Source organism: Vanacampus margaritifer, chromosome 9, assembly GCF_051991255.1.
Source record: "Vanacampus margaritifer isolate UIUO_Vmar chromosome 9, RoL_Vmar_1.0, whole genome shotgun sequence".
NCBI lineage: Eukaryota > Metazoa > Chordata > Actinopteri > Syngnathiformes > Syngnathidae > Vanacampus > Vanacampus margaritifer.
The window spans coordinates 8,984,556-8,999,223 of NC_135440.1; the positions used below are offsets into that span (position 1 = coordinate 8,984,556).

Below are 14,668 nucleotides of genomic sequence, written 5' to 3' on the forward strand. Positions count from 1 at the left end.
TGCATCCTTTTTTTTTTTACACCGAATTTCTTCTTGCCCGCCTGCACATGCATAATCTGGTTTTATGTGTAGTGAGCAACAAAAAGTATACATCAACGTGTGAGTTTAACAATAAGTATTAATTATAAGTATCTTGGCATCTCCACTCTGACTGTTCTGCCCAGCCCTCTAACTAAATCAGAATGACTTTTAGAAAGGTGACTATCGGGGAGAGATTAAGATCTTTCTTGTGAAATTGAGACATCCATATTTGATGCCCATGTCCATGACAGTCCCTGTGGGAGAAAATCTATCCATCTCTCACTTTTTCGCACTCATTTTCTCACACTCACACTTTTGAAGTACGGCACGTACAACAATTGCTGAGCGGCTACTATCGCCAACGTCAGTTTCAGCTTGTGCATTTTGGTGCTTGATTTTGTCTTCTGCCTGATATAATCACATACACACCAGCACTGTAACATTGTTTTTCCGCAATGCCAACTGACATAAAACAAATAAGGAGTAGGACTAGATACGTTTTTAACTTCCTCCTACCCCTTTTGAAAATGTAAACTCTTTTCTTTCTTCCTATTCTTGTTTTTCTTTTTTACTTCAACTATATTTTATACTTGTAATGTGTTTTCTTTATGTTTATATGTTCAATAAAATCATAAACCAAACCAAACATCAAGAAGGCCTCTAGCTAGCTAGTGGCTAGCATTGAGTTGTTGCTGGCCATGGAAAAGCCTGACATGGATGCCCTCTAACTGAAAAATAACGTCTATAATTAAATGTCTGATAGGTTAATGGGTAGGCTATATTTTTTTTTAGTTTGAAATGGCATCAACATGGCTCCAGACAAAAACATTTTTTTTCTTTACTAGGAACACAGTTCCTATGTTTAAATTTTAGAGACACATAACATTTAGGGGTGCACATTGTAGATCAAAGTAAATATTCACATTTCCACTTATTTATTCTATGTATTATTGATAATACCTAGAACTTATTCCTAAACAGAATGTCATGCCTCTTTTTTTTGCCATGATCGTGGTCTATTTCCTCACCAAACAATTTTAACTAGTTATCAGGATTTATATCCTCTGGCACGTGAGTGTTAGTGGGGAGAAGTTAAGGAAAGAAGACAGTGTTCGCTCATTTATCGCTGGGGTTACACTCCCAAAAAATACCCACAAAAGGTGAAATCTGCTAAGTAGGTAGCTTTAATTTGTGTATGTTTTAAGGCGATAAAACCCCTCATTACGCAATTTATACACTTTCTCAGGCAGGCATGAACATTCTATCACATTTCTTTCTTGTTTAAACACCCTTAATGTTAAATCCTTCATCATTCCAGTACTGGAAAAAGAATGTATGCAAAATTGCACAAACAAAATCTGTGAAACAGTGAGGGAACATAAAATAAAATCCCTGACCTCCTCAACCCTCAAATCCAATGTTTCATTCTAATTGATTATGGACGTATGGACTAAATATAAAGTATATCTCTATATATCTCTCCAAAATGTTTGGCAAGTAAATTGTTATTTCGTTCCAAATAATGCTATCCAATGCTAAGTTGTGTATTTGATACAGATGTACCTGAAAATAAATTTGGAAATGTTGATCTGATTGATCATCTTCTGTTTTCATTCTAGAGCAAAAATAAAATAATTGGCATCAATGTTTTAATACTCTTTTTGGATGGCAGTGTATACACCACAATCCCTGCGCAGAGGCGTCTTTGTTGTGGTGCCGGAACACAAAAAAATTGCTTGTGTTTGAACTAATTAAAGTCTGTGAACTGAGGGTCAGTGTATTTTCTGCTGTATTGTAGTTATCTTGACTAATGAGGGCACAATGACTGCTGACATTGATAGCATTTTTGGGCTGCATTTTCTTTATATGTGATGGAAAGAGCAAAAAAGACTCAACAGGCGTCTGTACTTTTGGAAAAAGCAACATTGGTAAATTTCTGCATTTTCTCAGTGCCTATGATTCATGTGGCTGCAGTGAGACAACGTGCACAATACAATGACATTTTGTTTTTGTTTTTGTTTTTTTTGCGTAGTGTGCTAGCATCTGTAAAACATGCATACAATGAGCGATCCTTAATGTGACCTATTTACCCTTCATGTTTGACATTTGAAATTAACATATAGTCAAGTTGCATAATATCCACTTCCAGCCTCAGGCCACAGGGCCACAATGACTAGAAAAAGGTCATCTAGTCAGAATATGGTGGATGCACTCACACATTTTGTACATGAATCAGTGGAATGAGCTCATGGTTAGAATATATTGTCTTGTCACTTGGCATCTGGTAGTGGGGAATTTATATTGAAACTAACTAAATCAACTTCTAAATATGATTCGCCCTTGGGTACACAAGTCATCTCACTACATGTATTACGACATAACACACAAACGCAGAGTGAGAGCCACGCTAGTCAAGAGCTTTATTGTCAACACAGCCTTCAGTTTTCACCTCGTCTTCTTACTATTTAAATGCTATCTTAGATCATCTTTGATTCATGCTAGAAAAAAAAGCAACCTGTTCTGATGTCCAAACATCATTCAGTGTCAGATTTTCTTTTTAATGCACCTCTTAAAAATTTCTATTTATTTTTTTAATTGTATTGAGCCACTGCACTCAGCATGGCGTATTGGAAATGCTTGCTGATTGTGTATGTCTGAGGGGGAGTAATAGTGATTATTCAAAGGGCCTAAATAGTCATTTCAATTTGCAACATTAAAGTGGTGGGCCCTAAAAAATTTCATTTCATGCAAGTCTGTCTATGTACGCACGTGCGTGCGTGTACTAATTACTGAGTGAGTTATCTTGCTTTCAGTGAATGTGTGAGAAGTTGTGAGAGAAATAAAGACTCACAGGAAAAGTCACACCTAGAGTTCCTCTCAGCTCTACTCAAAGGTGTAAGAAAGGAAACCCGCTTAAAAAAAAAACTGTTTATACTGCTCTGAACATACATTACCTGTTAAAGATGCACTTCCTACTCTTCACCAAAAGGGGGCCAGTAGGGAAGCGATAGATGTGCTCTTCAGTGCAGCAAGAGTAGCAAGAGTTGTCCCTCTTTCTGCTTCCGTTCTGCACTTGCAAACTATGAAGCATAGAAGTGGTTTTGCCGTCATAATGTAAGCCATTTCTAAATATAAATCTGAAAGATTAAGTCTGTCTTGATAATGAATTTTGATGCAGCATAAACCTATTTATGTAACGATTGCACCCTACTTCTCCCCCCTCCTTGCACACAACGCCTACGGGCCTTAGACTTACTGATTAAAAGCCTGTTCTCCTATGCGTCCTCGTCACAGGCTTTACTCAATACATCACAGGGAGGTGGAGATAAAGCTCTTTTCGCTCCTGTTAGCCAATGGACAAATCATGTTTGTGATTACACAAAAAGTTATTTTAATAGCTGCTTTTTAAAAGTCCAATTACATACAGTATAAGTCAGGGCCAGTTGGGGACAATACAAACAAGAAGAAATAGTATAATCAGGCAATTATTCTTTTAGAGCATGTTTCCATCGTGCTAATCCTCCAAAGATTGCTGGAATTGCACACTGAGAAGTACAATTTTGTACATTCAAAGTAAATCTGCTAGAGGTGTCAAAATAAATCAATTAATCGACAACTACCGTATTTACCGAACTATAAGTAACACTTTTTTTTCATATGTTGGCTGTTTCTGTGACTTACACTCCAGAGCGACTTACACATGAAAAAATATACCGCATATATAATTTTACAGACAGCCACAAGAGGGCACTCTATACTTACGATATCTCCTACTCCTTAGTCACAAGTAAACATTAAAACAGTAAATGTTATCTTAAAAAGACAACTGAGAACGACTGAACACAAATGCCTCCCAAACGAAATCATGCTGTAGACCACAAGCTGCAAGTAGTGAACCTTCATTGTGTTAGCATATCTTACACCATTCAGCCTGTTCTCTATTCTTTTATTAATGTTATAACTTGCCCTCCTTCGTAACGTCTGTTTTTGGTCAAGTAGTTTGCAAAATAAATTACGCGCAAAAAAAAATATTTATCCTCCAGTGCGACCTATGAATGTGTTTTTTCCACCTAACAATGCATTTTTCTAGTGCGACTTTTACTCCAGCAGAGTGACTTAAGGTCCGTACAATACGGTAATAGATTATCAAATTAATCGACAACTATTTTAATAATTGAGACTCGTTTAAAGCCATTGTTGAACTCGAAAGCAACCCGACTGTCATGACAAGCTTGGCCTATATTGTTTATTTGGTTGTTACTAACATAACTATGAGATTAATTTTTCAAAAATAATTTCCAGTTTAATACATTTTGTAGAAACTTTATTTGGACGGACGGCTCTCTGCCGAGCAATGTGAAATGCCCATAAAGAAAGCAATTTAAGGCTCGTAGCGTTCCTAAAGAAACAACATGCGATCGACAGAGTCACCCTCCCCCAGGCTGTACTCTCGTCATTCACCAGACGCATTCAAGACAGAGATTTGATCGTGCCTTTAGGAACGCTACGGAGGCTTACCTTGCTTTCTTTATAGACGTTTCACATTGCTCAGACGAGAGCGAGCCGCCATTCTACGTCACTACGCACTGAATGTGTTGCGACGTAAATAACAATGGTAGCGTACGTCCAAATAACGTTTCTACAAAATGTATTAAACTGGAAATGATTTTTTGAAAAATTCATCGCATTGCAATGTTAGTAACAACCAAATATATAATATAGAGAAAACTTGTCATTACAGTTCCTTTAAAATGTCGCTCAAAGCCTATGATTTCAGCCTCTCACTAGTACTTATTTTCTGATTTCTATAGTCCGTCTTGAAAGTGTAACTGATTATCTTTTGTGTTTAATCAAAATAAGACAATTGCAAGCATGCACTTTTCCTTTTGAAAACAAACCATTAACTGAATCAGCTTAAAAAAGACTGGCAAGTACATCAATGTCATGTTTATTTTCAGTCTTGTTTACTCCCTGTCATGTTTTCCTTGTGTTTTCCCCTTGTCTTGTCATTTCCTGTTTTATTGTGAAAAGTCTGACTCCTCTCGTTTCTGGTCACTTGCCCTTCCTCGTGTGGAGTCTGTGTCAACCCTGATTGTGTCCACCTTTCCCCATTACCCTCATGTGTCATCCAATCAGTGCCCTCAGCCAGGTGTGTCTTGTCATGTCATTAGTGTTGGTGTATTTAGTCGGTTGTCTCCCCCCTGTCTGTGTCGGTTCATTTTTGCTGTTGCAACTGTCGTAAGTCTTTCGCCACGTCACGCTGACCTCTTCGCCTGATCAGGATCCATGTCATGTTGTTAGTCTCGCTTTAGTTGTTTTGTCATGTTTAGCTTCATGTTTTGTTAGTTCAGTTTATTTTGTATTTTGAAGTTAGTTTTTTTTTTGATTAGATATTAAAACGTCTTTTTGGACTGCACCTCTGCCTCCTTGCCCTGCCTTCCCACATCTGGGTCCTAAAGCCCCCACCTTACTGACAATCAATCCCTCTTGTGTGACATTGATTTAATTATTACTAAACAATACCAAATAAACAACAATAATTGGTTAACTAACGGTAATCAGAAAAATATGGTTCTGTAGTACACTTAAATCCAAAATACAATTTTATGTAATATTCAATTCATTTTTGTTATAGCTAATAAAAAAATATTGGCTGGTGACAGGCCCAAAAACTGCTTGTCAATAGAATGTTATCTGAAATCTATGCAAAAGACTCTGACTGAGTGACCATCAGGTTCTTGGTTACCTCCTTGACGAAGGCTTTTCTTCTTTGATTGCTCAAATCAAGCGGGTAGCTCTAATGCAGTGGTGTCAAATTAGAGGTTTCCCACGTTCAACACAGCTGATTCATATTTAAGCTCATCAGCAAGCTCTGCAGGAGCCTGATAATGATCCTGCTCATTGTATCAGGTGTGTTGGAGAAGAGAAACCTCAAAAACATGCAGGACTCTTGAGGACCGGATCTTGACACATGTGCTCTAAAGAGTCCTTATGGTTAAGAGCTTCTTCCATTGATGGATGATGGAGGCCTTGGTGCTCATTGGGACCTTCAAAGCAGCAAATAGATTCCTCGAGACAATTTTCTGACTTGACACTTGGTTTGTGCTCTAATATGCACATGCAACTGTAAGCCTATACTAGTTGGGTTTCCATCCACCCATTTTTATTTGAATTTTCAAGAAATGCAAAAATAAAACTGAATGAAAATTCCAAAAAGGGCCCAAAATTCCCCAAAATGTTTCTACGCTTAGAGGGGGTGGATTTTGAAGCGTATCGAAAAAAGGAAAATGTGAATTTTGACTATTACAAATAACCGCTGGCAAGACCGGATCGGATACACGTCATACGTTTTGACCGGATATTACGTCACACATACGTTTGTAGTCCCAACGCAATGTCGGACGATAAAGTAAGGTATGTTTGGGAGGACGAAACATAAATCATTTTGGAATTAATTAAAGAAGCGAATATTACTGCTATTTTAGATGGAAAACAGCAAAGAAACGCTACGGTTTATCAAGAATTACAAAAGCAAACTCTGACGTCATCGCACGGCGCAGTCGCTTCCTGGTCTTCTTCTTCTTTTAAATTACTGGTGAATCACATCTCTATGGTGTATACGCCACCTACAGTAGTGGAGTCCCCTCTCAATATTCGCAAAAGAAGAACCGATGGACACGGGCATAAGCCGCATATCAGTTTTGCACATTTTCTGTAAATTCGCTTAAAACTTGGATGGAAACCTGACTATAGACAGTGTCAGTGCATTTATAAATCATGTGCAATCAACTTAATTTACTACAGGTGGGCTACAATTCAGCTGTAGATACATGTCAAGGATGATCAACATGGCCGACAGCAAATTAGCAAATTGGTTTAAGAAAAAAAACTACTTTATATTTATGTCGTCATTGTGTAACAGTGTTAGACTAGCCCTGTATACAGTGTTCCCTCGTTTTCCGCTGGGATTAGGTTCCAAAAAATACCCGCAATAAATGAAATCCGCGAAGTACTTAGGTTTATGTTTTACATTTATTATAAATGTTCTAAGGCTCTAAAACCCCTCACCACACAGTTTATGCACTTTTCTCATTGAGGCATTTACATTTACATTTCTCTCTTGTTTAAACATTCCAAATGTTCGAACCTTCATAAATGTTATAAAATAGGTAAATAATTGTAAAACAAAAAGAAAAATTGCATACACAAAAACAGCGAGACCGCGAAAAGTGAACAGCGTTATAGCGAGGGAACACTGTACAATCATTGAAACCTACTGCTGGCTTTTTGCATCGATGAGAAACATGTTAGCAAACGATGCATTCTATTTTATGCACCCCTTTTATTTTTTTCAATTAAGATAATGGAGGCAATTGTATCTAAATGATTTTTATAATGGAAATATGGGTCTGCATTTTATATTTGATTTGCTCTTCTACCTTACAATTGAGAAATTCTGGATTTGAATCTCGATTTGAAGACGAATCTCTACATACGTATATGTTCTCTAAAAAGAGCATTCATGTGCACACACTTTGATACGTCATCCATGTCAACAGGAAATCTAATGCTTACGAGGCCTACTCATTATTCAAAGCAAGCAAATATGCATGGCTAACATTTCCCCTTCCTGCTCTGACTCACAGTTCTCTTCATTTGGCATACAAATGATCAAGCATGTTAGGACTGATAATCAGCCTTTGCATGCAAATTTCAAATGGCATGTCTTATATTTCAAATACTTATAGTACAACGTGTCTATGTAGATGTACTGTTTATGATTGCAACTGTAATTTACCCAATACCTGCTGTAGCATACATACATTCTAACACTGGTCTGCATCAAAAAATAAACAAGAATGACAGAAATATTTTTGAGACCATTTTTTCACACTGAAGACAGTGGTAGGCTACCATTCATTTTGCCCCATATGCTCCAGTTTGCCGTTTACACAACTTATGCCCTGCTATGATATTTGTTGTATTTTTCTCTTTTTTTGGGAGGGGGGTCACTTTTCCACACAGACAATGACTGAAACATGTGAATGTTTTCAGAGGTGAATGTCCACTGTGAGAGACACAATCTAAAATGTAAAAAATGCGGAAATCACTTTGTATGATTTTTAACTCATTTGCTCCCAAAAACGTATCAAAACGTTTTATTTTAAATATTGCCATGGTCCCAAAAATGTATTTATACGCTGTTTTTTTTTTGTTTGTTTTACAGAAGGCTTTTTAATGCAGCCTCTGACTTGAAGAGGTCGTTTAAAGCAATGCTAGTTATTACAACAACAACAAAAAAAAGTCCAGCATGTGGCAGCGGAGTATAAGAGATCAACCAGGACCATGTTGCAAAAAAGCTTTTTTTCTCCACTGTTTTAAATAGTTTTGTAAATAATGATGAAACTTAGCTGTGTTCTAATGCTAATTGCTGCAAAACAGAAACAGATGGAAATATACTTTTTTCCTAATGAAAAAAAAAGACTCTAATTTTCCATGTTTTTATAGCAATAGAACACAATATTGTGTGGGCCTTGCAAAATCAGTCAAAATCCAGTAAAACAGCCGGGAGCAAAGGGGGTTGTTTCAGTGAAAATGGCTGGAATGAATGAGTTAAATAATTTATTCTCGAGATGTGCCGACCAACACGAAGTTTCAGCTCCCTCCAAATGTTTTTATTTAGATTTAGGTCAGTCTCCAGAACTAGGCCCAAAAGAAAATCTAGGCTAGTTAGGCTACTCCAAAACCTTGATATACTTCTTACGGATAACTTCTATGTTATCCTGAATGTGTGCATTGCAAATTACAAAAAAAAATTCTGAGAAAAAAATAATATTTGGATTCTACATTCGAAATTGCCCTAAAAATGTTGTTGGCTACTTTGTTTGTTTTTCTTTTTCTTTTTTTATGTAGACAAGTGTAATGCTTAATAATGTTGTTGCTCTACCAAGTTCACATTGTCTTTTGTTTCATTGTTTTCTTTCTTTGTATATTTTTATTATTATTATTCAACATCCAAGCCAGCTAATCATTATTCAGCTTGTCTCTCAGGAAAGCATTACAGAGCTCAGCCATTTGTCACCCACTGTTCAGAAACAACATTATGAACCACCCAGTTCGAGGCTGTACAGAATACAGATAGGCCTGCCTGTGCAGCATTACAAAAATACTTTAGGGTGAGAGTATCATTTCCCACCAAGGACCTGAGAAGATCCCTACTGCTTTTGATGGTTGCACCAGCCATAAAAACTGCTGAGCCATATAAGTCTCTAACCTACCATCTTGTTGATCAATTATTCTATGTTGTCGGTAGCTCTTGCAGTGGAAGCTTAGTGCTCTGATGAAATTAAGACTAAAAACAGTACCAGTCTAGGTTTCTCTGACCATTATTCAAAACAAACAGGACTTCTCAAACCCAAAGGCTTAATATTGAAGCAATGGAGTCTAACTATAAACTTGATGAATGCAGACATAGATACGTATCGTAGTAAAAATTGATGAAGAAGTCAAACTTTTTTCCCCAATGTTTAGTATGCAATATCTGTCAGAAGGGTAATTGAAAATGTTATAATTTGGGAAATGTTTTATGTTTGAAGGTACATTTTGGTACCACTATTTTTTAAGAGCTCAACATTGCCATATACATTGTATTTTAACTCATTCACTGCCATAAATTCATTAGAAAAAAATATATTATTAAAAATTAGAGGCAAGAGGCGGTTATCATTTTTTATTGTAATTAATCGCATGACTTCACTAGTTAACTCACGATTAATCACAAATTTTATACCTGTTCTAAATGTACAGTAAAAAAATTCTAGGTTTTAATACTCTTGTTAACAAAAGTGGAGACAAAATGTTAAACTAATAGAAATAGTTCAAATGCATTTTTGACATTTATAGCCGTCAACGGCAGTAAATGATTTTTTTTTTTTAAAGAAAGAAAATATTGTTAAAAATTTGGGGCGTTGGGCGATTAAAGTTTTTAATCGTAATTAATCTCATGACTTCACTAGTTAACTCGCGATTAATCACAAATTTCATATCTGTTGTAAATGTAAAAAAATTCTAGGTTTTCTTATTCTTGTTAACAAAAGTGGAAAAAAATGTCAAACTAATAGAAATAGTTCAAATTTATTTATAGCCGTCATTGGCAGTAAATGAGTTATGTAGTATACCCACAAACACATCTATTGTCTAATATTTTGACACTAATTGGATGTAGAGAAAACTGTGTTGAGATATAACTAAGACTGGCTGTGGTACATTGCTTAAAACAAACATGCTCATCAATAATACTGTATACACTGTTCACTTGCTAGGTTATGTATTTGACCCCTGGCTGGGTGCCTATAGTTTGAAGGATCCAAACGGATCCTTGCATCTGTATATTGTTGCCAGTAAAAGCTTGTTGTGGTGGTGTGTTGAATCACATATAGCGTCTTGAAATAGCAGGACCTTTCACAAGAAACTACATGAATAATGCAAGAAGAAAACATCAGCCATAAGTGATTGGCATAAACTTCACTGGGAAGGGTCAAATCAATGGTTGGTCAGTGAATGTCCAGAGATGGAGAATCAGTTGGCAATCTATATTTAATGCCTGACACTACCTTTCAACCCAGACAAGAGTAAGTTGATGGTTTTCATCTAAGTGCTGACAGCTAAACTAGTTGTTTTTTTGTGAAATGTAGACAAATGGACCTCAGAAATGGTCGTCCGTTTAATAATATATTTTTAAATGTTATTTTCCTGCAGCTTTCTTGGACAGCATGTGCTTGTATCCTGTAATTGTTTGCTTGTGTTCTGGGACACACTTAAATGATTTGATCACCACTGTTGAATGTGAAATGAAATTGGTAAAACAAAATTGGAACTGCAAAATAGATTCAGTCGTGAAATTGAGAGTAGGAACAGAAATTGAAAGAGTTTTTGAAATGAAATTCTTAGGTGTCATTTTGGACCATAAATTGAAATGGAAAATGCATATACATTACGTCAAATCAAAAATAGCTAAATCAATTGCTATAATATATAAGACGAAGGATCTCCTTTATATTGTGTATTATTCATTGGTTGTTCCTTATAAAACACTGTTTGGAAATATGGGCAAATGCATATCCCATAAATTAAGAGCTTTAAAATAATGTGATTTGTTAAATTATATAATAGCACTGACAATGAATAAATTGTACTACAAACAGCTGCCTTGTCATATAGAAAATATGTTTGACAAAAGAAAATATAGATATGACTTCCAAAGCCAAAACAAAACTTTGACAGAATAAAATCCAGGACTAAAATAAAAAAATGTATGTTTTTCTGAGTGGTGTGGAAATACGGAACAATCTTTATAAAGACTTGAAAGGGTGCCAGACAATTTTTAAGTTCAAACGTTTGTTTAAGAGTGAGATTATTGAAAAATATGAGAATGAAGGTAGATGTCTTGGTCTTGTTTTTGTTGATGTGTTATTATTTTTGTGTGTTTGAGTTCATTGTTTTGAATGGTTTGATCTTGTAAAAAGTGCAGGCAAAAATAAGTGTGTCTATTCGGTCTGCGTGTGTTTTTTTTTTAAATGACTGATCGAAATACATTGTCATTTAATCATTCATTCGTTCGTTCATTCATTCATTCATTCGTTCATTCACATAACCATCCTGGGAGTGCTTTCAAGGCCATTAACAAAGCAACAAAGCATATTATGTTTGTTTCTGCGTAGCATAAAGGTTCTCATCTCAGCCATTTCACACTTGGCTGCGAATTTATTATTATTATATTATTATTAATTAATTATTTTGAGGCACCCCTAATTCCGAATTCACCCTTTTATCAATTCATCCTTTAAAAAATAATATCATATCATAATCATAATATTCATCATCATAATATTCATTCTTTAAGAAATAATATCAATGAATTATCATTTCAAGACTTGAGGTTAGTTACTATTGCACAAGTTAATAAAGCAGGTGTTGAGACAGCATTTCACCTGCTCTCAAAAGTCTTTACAACTCTGTACTGTAAATGTAGGCTGGAAATGTATTCCCTGTTCTTCTCAAGAATCCAGTTGAGTAACATTAAGTGATGTTTTTGAGCTCAGGTGTCCTTCACTTGTTTGAAGTGCAGTCACCTTGCTTGCTTCTTATTTACCAAGCAGTAAACACATTCTTTGTGAAGCAAGGTAATCTCACCGACGCAAGTGCTGGTTTAAAGTCCTTTAGTCAGTTTTAGAGACTTACAATAACACATTTATTATGATAGAAAGCACAACTCTTGTGCAGTGCAGTACAGCATCATGTTGGTGGGTAGGGGGCAGTAGAAGCATGACTACTAAAGCTGTGTAGTCCATGGTGATACTGTAAATGCATGAACTCTCACAATTTTGGTCAGTCGTGGCCTGGAGGAGTGGATCTGTGGCACATGCGGGGCAACATACTTAATGCAACACCTCTGGCTCATATTCAATTTTATTTGCAGTGGGATGTACAACATTTCAAGCTGTCAACTTGAATGTCAGACATTATCCCCTTGTCATTTAGCAACTTCTTTTGTGAGTCACTCCTTTCTATTGTATTCCATCACATGATTTGGGATTATTCCAAATCAATCCAGAGTCTGTCAAGTTCAGACGTTTAAAGATTACGCTTCTGCTGAGTTAACATCACATTAAATCCAATGCTGATGCATTTCAGCTTCTCTCTTTTTCACATGCTCGCATGCATGCGCATACTAACACATAATGTGATGGGTTAAAATCTTGTACTCAGTCAAAGCCACAGGAGTGGGGACAGAGTGACTCATCGCCAGATGGCTGAGTGTTGCACATCCCTGCCACCAGGAGCCCTTATGCTTTTACCACCTGGACAAGACCCAAAGTGACATGGCCTTGGAGGGTGGCCGCTCAGGATATACACAGCAGGCACCACACACAACAACACACTTGCCAAGCTTTCGTTTCTCTCTTCTACAGTACAACCTCCAAAGTTAAACCTAATCCAGGTAAAACTACCATAGTGTCTTATTTCAAAACCGTCAAGAATTGAAATATTTTATTGCCGAGTCAAACTGTTGCTCTCTTAGTGTTTAAGTGTACAATAAATGTTTTATTAACTTTTTTGACCCTCCCAGACGATTACCATTTTTTTCGGACTATGAGTCATAGCTTGGCTGGTCCTGCGACTGATGCTCAGCTGCAACATATGTTTTTATTTCTCTCATTAATGTCTGTCGCCGCCATGCACTCCATTTAACTTATTTACTCCCAGCCTTCTTCACTGAAGCAACCCCCTTCGCTCCCGGCTGTTTTACTGGATTTTGACTGATTTTGCAAGGCCCACAGACTATTGTGTTCTATTGCTATAAAAACATGGAACCTACCAAAAGAAAATTTGGGGTATCTTCTTTCATCAGGAAAAAAGTACATTTCTATCTATTTGCATTTTGCAGCAATTGGTATTAGAATATAGTTAAGTTTCATCATTATTCACATTCCTGGTGAAAACAATAACAAGAAGAGCTTGTTGCAACATGGCTGATCTCTTATACTCTGCTGCCACCTGCTGGCCATTTTTTGTAAAATTTACCATTGCTTTAAGCGACCTCTTCCGGCCAGAAGCCACATCAAAACCTTCTGTATGCTCTAGCATAAAAAAACAAAAATCCTATTAATATGTTTTTGGGACTGAAGGACAAAGTATTAAAAAACATATTTATATGTTTTTGGGTTTGAATGAGTTTTAATAAGGTGTTGATAATGCACCAAAAGCACCTGACAACCGCAAAAAGAAAGAAGAAGTCATGCATTACACCTGTCAGTACCAAATCTATTCCAGCTGCAAAATTGGTTCCACACATACGCGACAACAAGCACATGCACAGAGTCGATCAAGTTTTAGGATACTGCCTGATCTTTGATTTGAATCTACCTCTTACAATGTGACGAAGAATTTGAGTGAAAGGTAAGCTATTTAAAACTACTGCAAAAAGAATAGCTTTTCCGCAGTGGAAGTTTCATCCAACCAGAACTTGCAGCTGTCTAAAAAGTGTGTGTTTGCGTGTGTCAAGAGGTAGACCCACAGCCCATTTTTAATAATATAAAGCAATTAGCAGGTCGGAGCAGCTCAGGGGTGAACGTTTTACGAGTTTTAGCAAAGGTAACAAATGTTGATTTCTCACCAGGGTTCGTTCAAGAACCTGACGATCGCTAAACATATCGACAAAAAAAAAAACTGAACATTTCGCAAACATTGTGATCTTGAACAAACCCTGACGGAAAATAAACATTCGCTACCTTCGCAAACGTTTCCCCCCTCAGTAGATATGGCCTTAAAAGGCAGGTGCAAAGGCCACCAACTATGCTAACCAGGATGACATGGTGCAAGCGAAATGGCCTGAATGTAAACAGCTTTGAAATGCTAGAATCCAACATTGGCTTGGAGCCAATCACAAGAAGGACTCATCTCATATATTACCTATGACACCAACGCTGCATTTTTGCACTTCTGGGTCATTTCAGCACTATGGAAATTTGTGCTGGCTTCTCCCAAAATAGTTTAGCAAAACTGTTTAGAGAGGGAGGGACATAACCTCACAAGCCAGATTGATAATTATGATTCACTCAAGTGAGTTCTTCACATTATCAATCTG

General features: G+C 36.6%; 1 protein-coding gene across 1 annotated transcript in view; it reads left to right on the top strand.

Moving 5' to 3' along the window:
• Positions 1-14,668, top strand: part of oxr1a (oxidation resistance 1a) — a 163,966-nt gene that overhangs the window by 39,223 nt on the left and 110,075 nt on the right. The window lies entirely within an intron of this gene.